Below are 19,904 nucleotides of genomic sequence, written 5' to 3' on the forward strand. Positions count from 1 at the left end.
CCAGTAGGAAAGGGACAAAGGAGAAGGCAGTGAGTCTTGCAGGGAGGGTGGGGGGTAAGGGTTACAGCTTATGACGGAATCTGGACAGGAGTAATAGGGATACTAGTCATTTGAGTCCACCATTGGCAAGCTGGGCTGGGTGTCAGGGCAGATAGGCCTCCTTGGGCAAGGGCACATGAGAGAAGGTGGAATTCTTCTCTGAGGAGCAGGTGAAGCTTTGGGTGTTGGGAAAGCATAGACAGTATTGTTCCAGGGCCAAGGACAGGTCCGGGTACTCCTGGTTGGAGGTCAAGGCCACAGTATGATCCAGGTCTTCTACCAGCAGCTTGAAGGTACCACATGCCAGCCACCCCTCATTATTGTGTATAACTCTCTGGTGCACTTATTGGCTTATCCATCAAATGACTCCTTCAGCAGCTTGAAAACCACCTCCACAGGCACTCCAGGATATGGGAGGCTTCCAGAGTGAAAATTTTGCACAGGATCACCCCCAAAAGACCAGAAGTCACTCTGGTGGATGTAGATCTGGTCAAACATGGCCTTAGGGACCATCCACTTCACAGGCAGTCCACTGTTGGTTCTCATTTTATAGTAACTGATGTGGTGATATCTCTGGCAAGGCTGAAGTCTGAGATCTTCATCATGTTGTCCTTTGTCACCAGCACTTCCCTGGTGGCCAGGTCTTGGTGTATGCACTTCTTGGAGGCAAGGTACTCCATGCCTCAGGCTACCTGGTAGGCAAAGTATACCGGGTGCTTGGAGGAGAGTTGCTCTGCTGCATTGTGGCTGATATTGTAACAGTACTCCAGGTCAGGAGGCCTCTGGGCCTGCAGGTACTCCTGTATGTTGTCTTTGGAGGCATATTCCATGATAGTGTACGAAGGACCATCCTGTGTGCAGGACCCAGCAGGTTGATGGTGTCCTTGTGCTGTCCAATCATCTTCATCATCTCCATTTCTGAGATTAGGTTTGACAGGTCTTTCTCTGCTGCATCTGACTTCAACATCTTCACAGACACTTTAGTCAAATGGTTGGATTTGTCTTTGTCCAGCCCAATGGCCTCCTCCAACACCACCTGCCCAAAGTAGGCCTCTCTTAGGGGTCTGCCTAAACTGCCTACAACCAGCCTGCCTCAAGGCAGTTATGAACTCTAGATTATCCTCAAAAACATTAAACCACAAGCTAAAAATTCTCTTCACTAGGTCTCTGTCGCAGGTCTAATTTTCTTATCTTTCATCATTTATCTTTTTCCTAATTCTTATTTTCAGTATAGTTTATTTGGCTTCCAGGTGTTTCCCCGGGTTTCTGTATGCTGTTTCATAGGGAAGAATTATCCTGTCATAAAATTATTTCTTGAGCATTCATTACATCTCTCGGTTAAAATGGGTTCTTTTATGGTATTGATTCATTTGAGTTTTCTCAAAATGGGAAGAATTTTCAAAATGGTGTTTTCCTCAAGGTTCAGAGTATGTCTTAGCCTCATCTTTACTCTTTTTGAAATTCACTTTTCAAATTCTTGTCCCTCTTTTTATCTTTTTAAATTAAAATGTTTCCTTTTACTATTTTTTTATTTGAGTGTAGTTGATAGTCAGTGTTACATTGGTTTCAGGTTTTCAAGATCTCCATACATTATTCTATGATCACTACAAATATAGCCACCATCTGTCACCATATAACACTATTATAATATCATTGACTATATTCTCTACACTGTCCCATATCTCTTTTTAAAATCTCTGATTTTTATGTTTTCTGTTATTCCAATTTTCGACCTCATTTTACTTGGTTACTTTAATAAAATATGCCTGATTACACACTCTATGCTGAAAACCATAGCATTTGATTTATAGTAGTCTTCTTCTTCTTCTTCTTCTTCTTCTTCTTCTTCTTCTTCTTCTTCTTCTTCTTCTTCTTCTTTCTTCTTCTTAATTAACATATAATGTATTATTAGCCCCAGGGGTACAAGTCTGTGAATCGCCAGGTTTACACACTTCACAGCACTCACCACAGCACATACCCTCCCCAATGTTCATAACCCCACCACCCTCTCCCTAACCTCCCCACCCCCCCCCCCCGGCAACTCTCAGTTTGTTTTGTGAGATTAAGAGTCTCTTATGGTTTGTCTCCCTCCCGATCCCATCTTGTTTCATTTACTCTTTTCCTGTTCCCCAAACCCCCCACATTGCACCTCCATTTCCTCATATCAGGGAGATCATATGATAGTGACTTTCTCTGGTTGACTTATTTTGCTAAGCATAATACCCTCCAGTTCCATCCATGTCAACGCAAATGGCAAGATTTCATTTCTTTTGATGGCTGAATAGTATTCCATTGTGTGTGTATATATATATATATATATATATATATATATATATATATATATATATATTTCATTTGTTGATGGACATCTAGGTTCTTTCCATAGTTTGCCTATTGTGGATATTAATGCTATAAACATTTGGTGCACGTGCCCCTTTGGATCATATACAGTCTTCTTTACCTCTATCAGAACCCCAGGAAGCTTTATTTATTTATTTACTCACATAAACAGATGATCCAACACAACGTTTTTTGATGTTCCAATGTATTATAATGTCTTACCGCTTAACACTATGCTTACTGCTCTCTTTCACTGTCTGACTAAATCCTCATCATCACTATGCCATTTAATGAGAAAGAACATTTGAACTCAGAGTTCTCTCCATATCAGGGAATGAAGACTCCACCCTTCTGTTTGTGCAGGTAAAATAAATGTTGATGTCTGTCCTGCACATACCCCATCCTGTTCACCAGAATATTCACCATCAAAATATATACACAATGAGCTTTCTGCCTGTGGACGCCGCCGAGTAAGCATCGTTAAAGTCTCCCCTCCCACCGCCGTCATGTCTAAGTCAGAGTCTCCCAAAGAGCCTGAACAGCTGCGGAAGCTCTTCATCGGAGGTCTGAGCTTTGAAACAACCGATGAGAGTCTGAGGAGCCATTTTGAGCAATGGGGAACACTTACGGACTGTGTGTTAATGAGAGATCCGAACACCAAGCGCTCCAGAGGCTTTGGGTTTGTCACCTATGCCACTGTGGAGGAGGTGGATGCAGCCATGAATGCAAGGCCACACAAGGTGGATGGAAGAGTTGTGGAACCAAAGAGGGCTGTCTCAAGAGAAGATTCTCAAAGACCTGGTGCCCACTTAACTGTGAAAAAGATTTTTGTTGGTGGCATTAAAGAAGACACTGAAGAACATCATCTAAGAGATTATTTCGAACAGTATGGGAAAATCGAAGTGATTGAGATCATGACTGACCGAGGCAGTGGCAAAAAGAGAGGTTTTGCTTTTGTAACATTTGATGACCATGATTCTGTAGACAAGATTGTCATTCAAAAATACCATACTGTGAATGGCCACAACTGTGAAGTAAGGAAAGCGCTCTCTAAGCAAGAGATGGCTAGTGCTTCATCCAGCCAAAGAGGTCGAAGTGGTTCTGGAAACTTTGGTGGTGGTCGTGGAGGTGGTTTTGGTGGGAATGACAACTTTGGTCGCGGAGGAAACTTCAGTGGTCGAGGTGGCTTTGGTGGCAGTCGAGGTGGTGGTGGATATGGTGGCAGTGGGGATGGCTATAACGGATTTGGTAATGATGGAAGCAACTTTGGAGGTGGTGGAAGCTATAATGATTTTGGCAATTACAACAATCAATCCTCAAATTTTGAACCCATGAAAGGAGGCAATTTTGGAGGCAGAAGCTCTGGCCCTTATGGTGGTGGAGGCCAATACTTCGCCAAACCACGAAACCAAGGTGGCTATGGTGGTTCCAGCAGCAGCAGCAGCTATGGCAGTGGCAGAAGGTTTTAATTACTGCCAGGAAACAAAGCTTAGCAGGAGAGGAGAGCCAGAGAAGTGACAGGGAAGCTACAGGTTACAACAGATTTGTGAACTCAGCCAAGCACAGTGGTGGCAGGGCCTAGCTGCTACAAAGAAGACATGTTTTAGACAATACTCATGTGTATGGGCAAAAAAACTCGAGGACTGTATTTGTGACTAATTGTATAACAGGTTATTTTAGTTTCTGTTCTGTGGAAAGTGTAAAGCATTCCAACAAAGGGTTTTAATGTAGATTTTTTTTTTTTTTGCACCCATGCTGTTGATTGCTAAATGTAATAGTCTGATCATGACGCTGAATAAATGTGTCTTTTAAAAAAAAAAAAAAATATATATATATATATACACAATGAAAACCATACCTCACCACTTCTATTACCACCCAGCATGCTAAAAACACCATCATATGTTCCTGAATTATTGACTTGATTGATAACCCCACTTCCACACATACTGCACTCCTTTCTCCATGCAAATTTATTTTGGTACAGCAATTTAACCTAAAAATCAAGTCATATGATTTTATTCTGCTGTTGAAAGACTTTTGGTATCTTCCCCTTTCATATTAAATAAAAACTGAAGGCGTTTCAATGTACTAGAAGGTCATACATCAATACGTTCTTCCTCTCTCCACCACTATGAACTCCTCATTGGCCTCCTTGCTTTTCCTCAAAAGTAACAGACAAGCTGTTCACACAAAGTCTATATACTTACTTGCTCTGCCTAGAGCAATCTTTTCCTTTAATATTTGTATAACACTCTCCTTCACTTCCTGGGTCTTTGTGCAAATAACATCTCATAAATGAGATATAACCACCCAACACAAAATAAAATTAACTTTCATCCCAGCATTCTCCAATGGCTTTTACCTTTCTTGTATTTCTTTGTATCACTTATCACCATCAACCATCAATCATTATTCTATTACTGGTTTATTTTCTTATTTGAGACAGAGAGAGAGAGAATTGGGAGGGTGCGCAGAGGAAGAAGAAAACACCCCACTGCCTAGAAAGCCTGCTGGGGAGTTACATCCCAGGACCCTGAGATCATGACCCAAGCCAAAGGCAGTCACTCAATGGACTGAGCCACCCAGGTGCCCCTCTATTATTGGTTTATTTCACTATTATATTTCAAAAGAATGTGAGCTCTTTGTGGTCAGGTATTTTATATGTTTTATTAATTGAAGTATTCTCAGAAAGGTAGCTGGCAGATTGTAAGGGCTCACTAAACTGTATTTTGTTGTTATTATTGGGCTCCTTTATGGGCTTTACCTCTTACGCTAGAAGTCTATCCTTCAGATGTAAGCGATAAGAATAGAGCCCTGCTGCCTGTTCAAATGTGTAAAAAGCCTGTATTAAGTGGATATTTTAAAAGCTAAATGAATGGCTTAATAGTTGTATATAGGGGAAAAGGGAACATATTTTCCACAGTTTAGAAGTGGAGTTCTTTTTTTTTTTTTTTTTTTTTAAAGATTTTATTTATTTATGTGACAGATTACAAGTAGGCAGAACAGAGATTACAAGTAGGCAGAGAGGCAAGCAGAGAGAGGAGGAAGCAGGCTCCCTGCTAAGCAGAGAGCCCGATGTGGGTCTCGATCCCAGGACCCTGAGATCATGACCTGAGCTGAAGGCAGAGGCTTTAATCCACTGAGCCACCCAGGCGCCCAGAAGTGGAGTTCTTTTATAGAGTTCTTGTACAAGCCTACACTATGGAACGATAATGGGCTGTTGTACATTACAATTATACAAACACTTTGGTAATTTATATCCTTTTTTAGTTATTCTTGACTGGATCATTTAATTCCTTAGGAGCATTATAGCATTTCAACTTTTCATGTTCAATAAACTTATTGGGGTTGCTACCTTTTTTATTCAAATGGAGAAATAGTCATGATTTAATCTAAATAAAGTGTTATTGATTGTGTTGTTTTCTAGGAATGAGTCGCACATGCTAGTTTAAAAGTTTTGTTAAATTCCCAAGTCTGTCACTGATAAAAGCCTTTTGTAGATTAGTAACTTGATCAAAACGGAAAAGTTATGTATCACCTATTGTTATACTATCTTTGTTTCCATCTTGCATTGTAATAACACCCATCTTAACTCTATTTAAGACAAATCATTGCCAGATGGATTTCTGGCATTGATTGCAGGATATGAAATCTAGTATAACTAAAAGTTTTTGGTTTTAGTAGCATATAAATCAATTTAGAAAAATATATGTATTTGAATATAAGATAAAGTTTTAAATTATTTGGCAATAATAAACTAAACTTTTTTTTTGTAAATTTTTATTTTCTAAAATTTCATTGAGCTCTCTTGCAATAAGAAACAAGTTACAAAAAATTAAGGTTTATTTACCCCAATTCAAAATTATTAGGAATATAATCATAGAGGTTGAAGTATTTAAAATATTGAACCCAAAATGTTTTATTAGGTAAATTCATGAATGCTGAGCATTCACTGTTAAAATATACTAATAACATTGATAGACTGGTAGAAGCCTAAAATCAAATATTTATTAAATATTTATATCCATATCTTTTCATAGCTTGGTAATTCATTTCTCTAGCATTAAATAATATTCCATTGTTTGCATGTACTACACTTTCTTTGACCTTTCACTTATGGAAGGATATGTTGGTTGCTTCCAAGCTTTTGTCAGTTATGAATAAAACTACTATAGACATCTTTGTGGGTATAGATTTCATCTTCTTTGGATAAATACCAAGAGCTGCTACTGCTGAATCATCTGGCAAGAATATGTTTAGTTTTGTAAGAAACTGCCAAGTTGTTTTCCATTCTTTATTCTCAATACACATGGAAGAACATTCCTGTTGCTCCACATCCTCACCAACATTTCGTGTTCTGTTGTCAGTGCTCTGGATTCTGGGTATGTACTGGTGTCTCTTTTTTGTTTTAATTTGCATTTTCCTGATGACATATGATGTGAAGCATCTTTTTATATGCTTATTTGCCATCTGTAATATTTTCTTTGGTGAGGTATCTGCTAAGGCCTTTGGCTCATTTTTAATCCGGTTTTTCCCCCATTGTTGAGTTTTTAGGGGTCTTTGTGTATTTTTGATTAACAGTCCTTTGCCAGATGTGTATTTTGCAAATTTTTTCTCATAGTCTGTGCTTTGCCTTTTCATTCTCTTGGCATTGTGTTTCACAGAGTAGACATTTTTAAATTCAGTGCTTGTGCTTTTGTAGCTAAAGTTATTGCGAAAACCAAGGTCATTTAAATTTTCTTCTATATTACCTTCTACATGTTTCATGTTTAGGTTTATAATCCAATCTGAGTTAATTTTTGTGAAGAGTGTAGGATATCTGCCTGGATTTATTTTATTTTATATTTTTAGATTTAGCTTCACCATTGCTACAGAACCATTTGTTTAAAAGATTGTATTTTGCTCTCTTGTATTGCTTTTGCTTTTCTATTAAATATAAAATATAATTGAATATATATATTCTGTTGCTTTAATCTAGTCTCTCTGTGGTATTACAATATCATGCTTACAATTATCGTTATGGTAAACTTTTTTTAAAGATTTTATTTATTTATTTGACAGAGAGAGAGATCACAAATGGGCAGAGAGACAGCCAGAGAGAGAGATGAGGAGAAGCAGGCTCCCTGCTGAGCAGAGAACCCAATGCCGGACTCGATCCCTGGCCCCTGGGATCATGACCTGAGCCGGAAGGCAGAGGCTTAACCAACTGAGCCACCCAGGCGCCCAATCGCTTTAGTAAACTTTGAAGTCAGTCCTCAGTCTTTGTTCTCCTTCAACACTATGTTGACTATTGTGAGTCTTTGCCTCTCCATATAAACTTTAAAATAAGTTTGTTAATATTAAAAAAAAGAACTTGCTGGAATGCATTAATTTTATAGATAAACTTGGAAACCAGTGACCTCTTGAGCTTAGCAGGAGATAGACCATGGACATCAGTTGTCACAGTGGTGCCTCTGGCAGAACCTATTGCAAATCCCTAGGCAAAATGAGACCTCAAGGATCTGAGAGAATGTCTAAGAAGTACTTGATACATCCCTTGGGTATGGTTTATTGAAGTGTCCACCTGTCTGAAAGCTGGGGAATCTAGATAAGGGAGGGAAAATTAGTTATGATAAAACATATCAACAAACATCAATAAATTTTGTAAAACTAATTGTCATGGCTCATATACAATATGACCAACAGAGGGACCATCAGAAGGAAAGCATCAGTTATGTTTATTGTGAAATTTTTTATTCAAAATAAAGCAATGTGAGGGGAAGACACAATGAGAAAATTACCATTTTTTAAATGGTAAACATCTTACAAAATGGAATAGGTTTTATATTCTAAGTAGTATATTGAAAAGTAAAACATTGGGGCGCCTGGGTGGCGCAGTGGGTTGGGCTGCTGCCTTCAGCTCGGGTCATGATCTCAGGGTCCTTGGATTGAGCCCCGCATCGGGCTCTCTGCTCCGCAGGGAGCCTGCTTCCCCCTCTCTCTCTCTCTCTCACTGCCTGCCTCTCTGCCTACTTGTGATCTCTGTCTCTCAAATAAATAAATAAAATCTTTAAAAAAAAATAAAAGAAAAGTAAAACATTAAAAAATAAAATTTCAATGAAAAAAATTATTTAATTTTTAAAAAGGTTAAAAATAGCAGAACCATTTTTCTTATAACTGGAAAATACACTGTATATACATCTATCAAAATAACTTGTCATGGGGGAGCCTGGGTGGCTCAGTAGGTTAAAGCATCTGCCTTCGGCTCAGGTCATGATTCCAGGATCCTTGGATCGAGGCCCACATCGGGCTCTCAGCTCAGCAGGGAGCCTGCTTCCTCCTCTCTCTCTCTGCCTGACTCTGCCTTATTGTGATCTCTGTCAAATAAATAAATAAAAACTTTTATAATAAATATTTGAAAAATAACTTGTCATGTCTGGAATCAGGAGCATATGGAAAAAAATAATATCTGAGGACAATACTTCTGCCATGTTTTGTGCCTTGCTAATATTTTTAAACAGTCAGGCAAATTTTAGCCTTATTGAAATACCTGCTAAGATACCTGCAGTGCCTTTTGGAGCCCTATGACTATAAAAATTAATTGCAAATATTCAAAATGTTTACTATGGTGTCACTATTTAGGGCCACCACCAAGTATGTTTCAGAAGTAAGCATAACTGTTACTCTTCCATAAGGCAAAAGGGCATATTTTCAGGAGTTCCATCTGCTGTACCAGGAGGTGAATCAAGTAATGATTTTTGTCTATAAAATAATTCACTTTTCAATCTAACATTCCTCATTCCACATTATAATAATAAAAACTAGGAGGAGACTAAAACAAACAAACAAATACAACTACAACAACCAGCTTTTACTACAGTGGAAAAGTAAATATAACCTTAGGAGTAGCCTAAAATTTATTTTTAAATATTTTAAGATAAACGTTTTTGTTAGAAAACCATATATTTTATATTACTAAGAAATAACAGGCAACGTTTTATTAACTTCTAAAAAGTCTAGTTACTTGTATTTATCTATTAAGTCATCTCTTTATGAAGTAGAACATGATCACACCTCTTGTATCTACCCAAGTTTGTATGCTTTGGTTGTTTTATGTTTGCTATTTCCTTGCTTAATTTTTACAATATTTGATACATAATAGTATCTTTAAGTCCATCTATGATTTCACAGAATTTGTTTGAACTTCATAAAAATGTACCATACTTTTTGCACTGTCCTTGTTTTACTTCTCTATTAGCTTTCCAAGTTTTATTCACTTTAGAGTGTGTAGCTATCATTTATTTTTACTCCTCCATAATGCTATGTTTACAAATTTGTATTTATCTGTACTTTTAAAAATATCTTAATTATATACCATTTCTCATCTCACGTAACACTCATGTTACTTCTACACTTATCAGATATTATGTAACTGAAAACCACAACTCAGCAACAATAGAACACCATTTTTCAAAATTAAATGGCTTACCAGAATTCTTTAATTCTATCCTTTATTTGTATTAGATGACCCTTTGTTCTGGTATTTGGCATTGTTCATATGGAGGAAAGCTTATAAGTTGATATTCCATAAATAGAAGGATTTTTATGATCGATTAATTATTTTCATTTAGAATGCATAGAATATGGTTGATTTAATATTTCTTTCTTACTCTCTGCCTGGAACATAGTGCTATCTATGCAATAGCCACTAAAATATTAAGTTAATTACCTAGACTTTAAACTGCATATTAATAGGAATAGCATACAGAACTCTTCTCAGATTGGGACACCTGGGTGGCTCAGTCAGTTAAACGCCTGAGCCTTTAGCTCGGGTCATGATCTTAGGGTCCTGGGACTCAGTTCTGCAACAGATTCCCTGCTTAGCCGGGAGTTTGCTTCTCCCTCATCCTGCTGCTCCCCCTGCTTGTGCTCTCTCTCACTCTCTCTCTTACAAATAAATAAAATTAAAAAAATAAATTCTTCTCAGATAGCTAATATAGAATATCGTCTTTGTATTCATCAAAGGGAAAGTGCCATATAATAATGAAATCCAGACTACTTCAAATTCATTTTTTAACCAGTAAGAAAGTACTGGAAACAAGCCAAAAATGTCTTCAATGAATTAAAGAAATAGATTGATTTTCAATATCTTAATGTTTCTAATGTTAAATTGCAAGATTTTTATACTAGATATCAGTGTAAATATTCATTATACAAGGATATTCTAAAAATAAACCTGAGAAAACTACTTGACATATATGATGACAAAAACCAATGTCAGTTTGGGTAAAACTTACAACACCTACCACCTGAAACTCTTGTTCTATATGGTGCCATCTTGTGATGCTGGGCAGCGGCAGTGAGCCACAGCTTCCAGTCAGCTAGAAGATTACAGGGGTGAACACCTGATATTCTTACAAGCATTCTATATATAGAATATATATATAGAATATATATATTCTTCTTTTTTTAGTGTAATATTTAATAAATTGCATGTGATATTTGATACTTTGTTATAAAATAGGCTTTGCTTAAGATGATTTTGCCCAAATGCAGGCAAATGTAAGTGTTCTGAGTATGTTTAAATAAGCTTAAGGTAAGCTATGATATTTGATAGTTTTGGGGTATTAAATGCATTTTCAATTTTTTATGTGTTTCTCTGTACATAGCCCCCTTGTAAGCTGAGGAACATCTCTATATGTATATGTAGCCTTGGTATGGCTTACATATTATTGGCATGAAACATCTAGAACAGTACGTGTGCCATAGAATTGTCTACAACATCAAACAAGTTTCTTGAAAACTTGTGCCAAAGGGGTTATGTCTTTAAGGATTCTTATTTCAGAAGGGTTCTCTCAAATGTAAGATTTTTCAGAAGTTAAGTGAAAATCTGACCAAACTAAACATTTTTCCATTTTCCCTAGTGAGCAAAGATAGCTAAAATCTATCTGCCATTTTCAACACTGTACTCAATGATTGTAATTCTAATTTAAGAACAGATTATTTATATCAAAACCACATGTTGGCCTAATCTTATACAATATTCATAAGTCACACTCAGACCCTTGGACACTTTTATTTGTTGAGTCTATATGGTACTACGGACATTCATCTTTTTTGACCTCATAGCTTCATGTATGTCTATACTTTTGAAAATACATGCATCATAGTTCCATTGTAAAATGTCTGGGTTATAAAATGTGCTATGCTATCAAAATGGTAATAAGAACATACAAATGACCTGATGTAATGAACTGGACCAGATTGCCAGATATCACATTGCATACCAGAAAGATTCAGTGGTAAGTTTTAAAATGGCCAGCTATACACTGACTGAATTATAACTCATTTAGCTTCTTTCTTTGTGTACAGTATTATACATTAGTCAGTATTATAGTAGATAAGTACTTTGGACAGATGTAAATATGCTGTAATAAAAAATGTTTTTCTTCTTTCTTTTAGTCCTTTTTACTTGTAAGACTAGCCACAAATACCACGCCTCCCCCAAAATAATTAGTAATCCAAATTTATCTCTAAATGAATTTATTGCACAGAAAAATATGTATATATATATATATATATACACTTACAGAAGACATGTTCAAAAATAGTTACACAACAGCAGGGCCCTAAATGTAAGCAGTATAGTTGTTTTGTTTTGTTTTGTTTTATTTCTTTTAAAAAAAGAGGTTATGTGAAATATTAGGATTTTATTTCCAGGCGTAGTATTTCAAGACAGTTAACTACACCTATAGTGTCAACAGCCTCTTGTTGGCAGTATGATTTTATTGGCTCCATGGAATAACAGCAAGAATTTACTATTGCTTCTTTCTTTTATGACACACACAGAAAAAAAAAATTGACACATTTGCTCAAGACCAACCAGAATCATTTTAACCTATCAAAATTGATGGGAGGCCTTCACTGCCAAAGTCACTGCTGCGTTTTCACAATTCACTGCAGACAATCTGCTACTCCCATTATGATAAAGGAGAGCAGAGTCATAATCAGGGAAGAAAGCTAGATTAATACTTGTAATTATCATTGAATATTTAGCCTGCTATAGGATTATTATTATTAGTGTCATTTGATAATTTTCTCTCATTTTATTAAACACAACTGTGAGTAATTACGCTACCTAATATTTCTCTGTATTGGCTGACTAGCTAGCAAACATTCATGAAAATATCCATTAGCCACACATATAAAATGCTGCATTATGATGCTGTTGAATCAGAACATACCACTACCTGATCCTGTAGCTCTTTGGGGATTTGCAAATCAATTAATTCTATGTTTATTGGATTCTTCCCATACAATTAGAAAATTTATAATCGAGTCCATGAACATTATTAGTTTTACCATTTTAAACCAGCAATCACACTTTGATTTTTACAACAAAAGCAGAAATATAAACACACACATTTGGATCAGTTTTCTCTTAGTCTGTCTGGACTTCAAAATCCTATTCCTCAAGATGATGTACACCAAAGTTCTGGATTAAACAAGAAATTAGATGGCACCTGAACACTTGGTTTAATATTCTCAAAAGGATTATGCAACTTCTTTCTTACAATATGACATTGTTTTACAAAGATCCACACTTTTATAATGTTAGTATTTATAATAATCAATAAAGTCAATTAATCATGATTAAAAATCAAACATAAAAATTTCTACTTTTTGCTTTTGCCCCCTCCATTTAGAACTTATTTATAGCCTGATAATTCAAAGGTCCCTATGTTTATGAAAATCTGGACAGAAATAGCTCTAAGATCCCATTCAGAACTTGATATTAATCTAAGTCTTTTGGCTCCATTTATCCTGAGAGCAAAGAGTAGGACAAAGGATTTGAGTACTGTTAGTTTATCTGGGAGATTATCCAAGGTAGAAAAGAATGGGAAAGTAATACAGTGAAGAAGCAACTTTGTCAAAGAGGTACATTGTTGATATAATTGTTGTGGATAGAAAATGAAGGCTTGCTTTTACTGAAAGGTCCTGAGAAACTTCTTTAAGTTGTCCTCATGAAGACCTGAAAACTGACAATTTTACCTATGGTTCTTATTTCCACTTCACTGAGAGCTGTCCTCAGAGGACATTAACTCTCCTACACTTTCAGGTTGTGTTGGAGACATTCTAAAATGAGAGAGAGAACATGAGATGCTATTAGTGTTAAGTAACTGCAATTTCCCATGGAACTATCCACCACAGGTTTGGCTATAATCAGGTGTTGGGCCTTGATATCAGAGGGATTTGAGGCAGTATCATTTTAGGTTAATCATTATATCTGAAATTTCCAAAAACTTCAACTGATGAAACTTTGATTATAAACCTATAAATATAACAATAAATCTACAGTATTCAAATTATTTTCATAGAAATACACAAACAAAGCATCAACTGATTAATATTTAAATGTTACAAAATACTGAACTGAAAGAATTTGGTCATATAACAACGTGTAAGAAGTAGAGCTTAGGTTTAGGTTAGAAGTCAGGATGCATTTGGGACTCAGTTAAGAAATTGAATGGAGGGACGCCTGGGTGGCTCAGTGGGTTAAGCCACTGCCTTCGGCTCAGGTCATGATCCCAGGGTCCTGGGACCGAGCCCCAAATCAGGCTCTCTGCTCAGCAGGGAGACTGCTTCCTCCTCTCTCTCTGCCTGCCTCTCTGCCTACTTGTCATCTCTCTCTGTCAAATAAATAAATAAAATCTTAAAAAAAAAGAAATTGAATGGATGTCTGACTATCTTATAGGTTTGCTAAAAATCAGTGACTTTGTGTTCACGTGTGGCTATGCGGGAATTTTTAACTTTCTCTAAGAAGTTATTAGATTGATTATATAATGGCAGTAAAGGATGGGGAAAAGCAAAGTACAAACCCCATAAAGACAAAGACACTGAGTATGAGAAAAGAGTAATAGATAAGAAGAATCAATGCATTTGAGGAAAATGGGAATTGAAATACACAATGATTGTTGATTTTTTTAGATGCAGAAATCAAAACTAGCTTGCAAGAAGGAAATAACAGAAGACATGTTGTGAAAAGGCAGTAACATGGAATAAAGGAGTAGGGAGAGCATATCAGGTAATTTGGATAGGAAGGAGTTAGGAGATAACTGCTTGATAAATTTTATATGGCCCACTTAAATGCACAGATTTCTCTTCTTTAATTTATATGGAGAACAGGGTGTCGTTTCTCTTCCCTTTCAGAGCACCCAAGGTGTACTCTTTCAGACTGAAAACCTGAAAAGCTCAGGACTCAGTTGCTTAAGCACAGCTGAGAGGACATATTTCAATTAAGATTTACAGTTTGCTGTAGGTAGTAGACTGTCAAAAGTGGTTTAACCATATTTTTCATTTAACAAGAAGACTACAGAGAGTGTTTTCTGGTGTTGGTTCAGAGTCTTAAGAAAGTCAAGTGAACTATCTTAGAGGTTTTCATGGCTTTTTATTCACAGTTGCAAAAATTGCTGTTGGAGTTCTCACTATTAAGCCCACATTTCTGGCAGAAAGATAGAGGTAAAAGAGAATGATATCTTGTACGACTGATACTTTGTCATATGGTTACAATGTAACTAGAAAAGAGACAATAAAATATTTGATGTTGTTTTAAGTTTCCTTGTTGTCAATCCCTCAGTGCTTTCTGATACTAAAGGAAAAAGTAGATGGATATTGACCTGGCAACTATCAACACCTGTCAGTCTCTCTTGGATAACCAATATCTCTATAATCTCTTCTTCCCAGTAAAAAAAAAATAAAATATATTCATAAACCACACTGTGCCATCTCAAGTTACTGCACCAAGATAAAATTACAATGATTTTCAGTTGTTCCAAATGGACAGAATACCCTTCCTTATGATATCATGTCTTATAAGATAGATAATTGGCTTGCTACCAATATACCCAGATGAGACTGTGGAAGAGACAGGAAAAAAATAATAATATTTATTTATTCCTTGGGTTGACCCTGTTTACACAGATGCATTACTATTAGAAAAGGTTGGTTTGGGACATTGGAATGAATTTACTTAATGGGTCTGTACGTAATTGGGTTGGAGAAAATTTTTAATTTCTACAAAAATTATTAGAATTCTATCTTATTCCCTTTTGATAATTTTCACATGTTAACAAAGCCAACGTTTTTGTCTAGCAGACAAGATCTTAAATCCTAACAAAACTCAATTTTTTCCTTTTTTTTTTTAAGTTTGAGAGCCTCATGTTCTCTCATGCTGCTTTAAATACAACTCAAAAAAACAAAAGGAGCTAAATGGGGCAGTAAGCCCAGACTTTTTATTTTAATTTATTTATCTTATTTTTAATTAAAAAATTAAAGATTGTATTTATTTATTTGAGAGAGAGAGAGCATGAGTGGGGCAGGGGGATGTAGCTGCAGAGAGAGACTGAGAAGTATACTCCCTAATGAGCAGGAAGCCCGATATGGGGCTCGATCCAAGGATCCTGACTGAGATCATGACCAGAGACAAAGGCAGATACATGTGCAAAATCCCTTTTTTTCTGGGAAACAATACTTTACAAGAGATGTTTGAAAAAGTACTGGGGAAACAACTTTAATCAGAGATACAAAAATTTAATTGACTTCTGTAAAGCTACAGGGATCCAAATGATGGGAATCCCAGGCCGTTTAGGTTGTGGACCACAGAGTATTCTTCTCTGTAATATTTTATTTTCTTCCATGTCTACTAACTCCAGTCCAAGTTCACTGATCTCTTTTTAGATAGTGCAAAACATGGCAAAGAATACCAAACAAGTGCCCAATATTCTACATTTATTACAGCATTTCTAACATATAGAAGTGTGTTATCAAGGCTGGTTCTGTGAACAAACCTAGTTATGCTAAAGTGTGTTTTGTTCTCCAAAAATTAAATTCATGATTATCACACAATTATAAAATACTTGTGTCAAGAATTTTTATTCAAAAATTAATAAGAGAAGCAGATATTAAAACTAGTTCACATGGTTATTTGGGATATAAGCAGAGTTGTGCAGCAGAAGTGCTCTGGGCCCATAATTTGGGTTATAGAATTTATGTTTTCTAATGAAAAATCACTAACTTGCATTATTGTTAACAAGAATCCTGTGCATTACCATCAGTTTTCTCCATTATAACCTCTTGCTCTACAGTTTGTAAATAACTTTGTCAATAGCAAGCTAATAAACGGGGTGACTCCAATGGATTGAGATAATCTCCAGAGTTTCTGCTACATAATGAACAGGACTCCATTGAAAGGACACCTAAGAGTTTATTTTGCCCAAAAATTTGATCACTTTTTTCACTGTCCTTACCTATTTTCCAAACCTAGTTCTTTTCAGTCTACAGACAACCCTGTATCTGACTGACTTGTTAATTCTGGGAATGTCTTGCAGATTAATTTGCTTGCCCGAGGTGGTTCCTCTAATTGATGTCTAAGAACCCTAATTAGTTAAGAAAACTTTTTTTTTAACATTTTCATTGCTATTTATTATTATTATTATTATTATTATTGCTAATATCTCTATTATAAATAATTCACAAGGGCATCTTTCTGACAAAAGACAAAGAGCTGGCTACTAGTAGAAAAAGTACATTTGACTCTGTCAGTGAAAGTGGTAAAGGGATTTGAGAAAATAAGGCAAAGCAGTGGAATTATGTGTTAAAACTTTAAATATTATAGACACATTTACTTAATTTCTAATACTGCTTATAATTAAAAAAGATGTTTTCCATGAACCACGCATTACAGCAAATATATTGTTTATACAGATTAAATTTTCATCAAAAGGGACGCCTGGGTGGCTCAGTTGGTTAAGCAGCTGCCTTTGGCTCAGGTCATGATCCCAGCATCCTGGGATCGAGTCCCGCATCTGGCTCCTTGCTCGGCCGGAGCCTGCTTCTCCCTCTACCTCTGCCTGCCATTCTGTCTGCCTGTGCTTGCTCTCTCGCCCACTCTCTCTGATAAAGAAATAAAATCTTAAAATAAATAAATAAATTTTCATTAAAAATTATAAGTGTATTTTTTTGTAGGATCATGATAAGCATTTTGCAGATGAGAAAAGTGAAATTTAGAAAAGTATGTCTCTTCAAATCCCTCATACAATATCTGGCCTAGATAGAAGGATATACTATCACAATTGAGGAAGATAATTGAGATTACTTAAAATGATAAACTTTACTGTATAGGGTTTTTTACAAGTTTGCCACAGATCCACATTTTTTTAAATATATATCTATTTGTGTAAAGAGAATGCACTGAGAAGTAAAAAGATAGTGATATATCAGTGCTACCAACTAATGGCTATAATATCATCACCTTATTTATGAACAATGAAACAGTGTGTAATATTTAAATAAATTTAAATAAATTCCTATTTATTTTATATATTTATAAATTTAAATGAATTCCTATTTATTTATTATTAAAGAAATTCCTCTAACAAACAGTATGTTTTGAAGGTTGCTAGCAGGAAAGTGTTGTACGACATGGAAGTAATCAGAAAATGTGATCTAAAATTCTGCTTTCAAGGGCGCCTGGGTGGCTCAGTGGGTTAAAATTCTGCTTTCAAGAAGCTATAACAGTAAGTACTGAGCATTAGCTATTATATGCTATGGATGAATAACTGAAATCTACATTTGAAACTATTGGTACACTATATGTTACCTAATTGAATTTTAAAAAGTTAATAAAAAAAACCACTATTTTATAAAACAATATTCCCAACAGGCTCTTTTGCTTTAAAATACTCACTTTGTTTCCTCTCCGAGAGAACACCAAATGGCGGATGACGCCGGTGCTGCGGGAGGGCCCGGAGGGCCCGGGGGCCCTGGAATGGGAGGCCGCGGCGGTTTCCGCGGTGGCTTCGGCAGCGGCATCCGGGGCCGGGCCGGGCCGGGGCCGTGGTCGGGGCCGGGGCCGAGGCCGTGGAGCTCGCGGGGGCAAGGCCGCGGACAAGGAGTGGATCCCCATCACCAAGCTGGGCCGCCTGGTCAAAGACATGAAGATCAAGTCCCTGGAGGAGATCTATCTCTTCTCCCTGCCCATCAAGGAGTCTGAGATCATCGACTTCTTCCTGGGAGCCTCCCTCAAGGACGAGGTTTTGAAGATCATGCCTGTGCAGAAGCAGACGCGCGCGGGCCAGCGGACCAGGTTCAAGGCATTTGTCGCCATCGGAGATTACAATGGACACGTCGGTTTGGATGTCAAGTGTTCCAAGGAGGTAGCCACTGCCATCCGCGGAGCCATCATTCTGGCGAAGCTTTCCATTGTCCCTGTGCGGCGAGGCTACTGGGGGAACAAGATCGGCAAGCCCCACACTGTCCCGTGCAAGGTGACTGGCCGCTGTGGCTCTATGCTGGTGCATCTCATCCCCGCCCCCAGAGGCACTGGCATTGTCTCGGCCCCTGTGCCCAAGAAACTGCTGATGATGGCTGGTATTGACGACTGCTACACCTCGGCCAGGGGCTGCACTGCCACCCTAGGGAACTTTGCCAAGGCTACTTTCGATGCCATCTCCAAGACCTACAGCTATCTCACCCCTGATCTCTGGAAGGAGACTGTGTTCACCAAGTCTCCCTATCAGGAGTTCACGGACCATCTTGTGAAGACCCACACCAGAGTCTCTGTTCAGAGGACCCAGGCTCCAGCTGTGGCTACTACATAGTTTTATACAAGAAAAATAAACTGAACTAAAGCTTGAAAAAAAAAATACTCACTTTGTAATGAGAGTCATTACTTTTGTCTAGCCAAATCTTATAGCACTGTTTATCCCTTCCCTGCTTTATCCCTTCCCAGTATCAATAAAGGCTCACTTGGGTTACCTAGAAGCCATGAGAAAGCTTGTAATAGATCTGGCTGGTTTTCACCAGCAATTTGACCACCATGTGCACAGGGAAGTCTATTGATAAAGGCTTTATTGCAATAAGTTGCAAATACATGGATGATTTTGAATTCTCTTTCTTGAGGTCTTGTTTCATGATAATAAATTTAGGGTGGCTTATTGGAATGGATGTTATTAACATATCTTCATAGTTATAAGCACATGGAATTGTAAAATAGATGAATGAATGTGGCATTACTGACAACCGTCCTCATTTTGAAATCAAATTACAGTGTACTAAGATGAGGAAGCAAAGCAGATTTGGGATTATGAGTGAAATAATTTTAAAAAGTATTAGGGGTATGATCGGACTATTGGGTAATTCAGTAGAAAAATGTCTACTGATTGAGATTCTGTGTTCCCTGATTTCAGAGAGAAGTTAAGATAAATAAGTAACACGAGGAGACTAGGAAGCCAAACATAAGTGATAATTTTGTGCCAGGGTGTGTATACATCTGTTTATCTTCTTGCTTTACCACTAAGGTTGCTCCTAGAGGAGAGTTTAAATATGTGTTGGAGCTAATCTCTGTGGATTACACAAGAAACCACATCCTACAGCTCTCCCTGAAACACCCCTTATGATTTCAATGTAATTTGGTTTTTGCATTTTTAGAAATAACAAAATACTTTGCAAACTCATCTACTTTATTACCATCACAAGTGAGTCAG

At 37.0% G+C, this 19,904-nt stretch overlaps 2 pseudogenes across 2 annotated transcripts; both read left to right on the forward strand.

Annotated features, from left to right (window-relative positions):
* The first annotated feature begins 2,828 nt into the window (after positions 1-2,828).
* LOC309857999 (heterogeneous nuclear ribonucleoprotein A1 pseudogene) lies at positions 2,829-4,122 on the forward strand (annotated as a pseudogene). The gene has a single exon. The product of its transcript is annotated as a heterogeneous nuclear ribonucleoprotein A1 pseudogene (transcript).
* A 14,011-nt stretch (positions 4,123-18,133) lies between these two features.
* On the forward strand, positions 18,134-19,064 carry LOC309857998 (small ribosomal subunit protein uS5 pseudogene; annotated as a pseudogene). Its single transcript has one exon. The product of its transcript is annotated as a small ribosomal subunit protein uS5 pseudogene (transcript).
* The last annotated feature ends 840 nt before the right edge of the window (positions 19,065-19,904 follow it).

The sequence above is a fragment of the Mustela nivalis genome, assembly GCF_964662115.1.
Source record: "Mustela nivalis genome assembly, contig: HAP1_SCAFFOLD_1677, whole genome shotgun sequence".
Lineage (NCBI taxonomy): Eukaryota > Metazoa > Chordata > Mammalia > Carnivora > Mustelidae > Mustela > Mustela nivalis.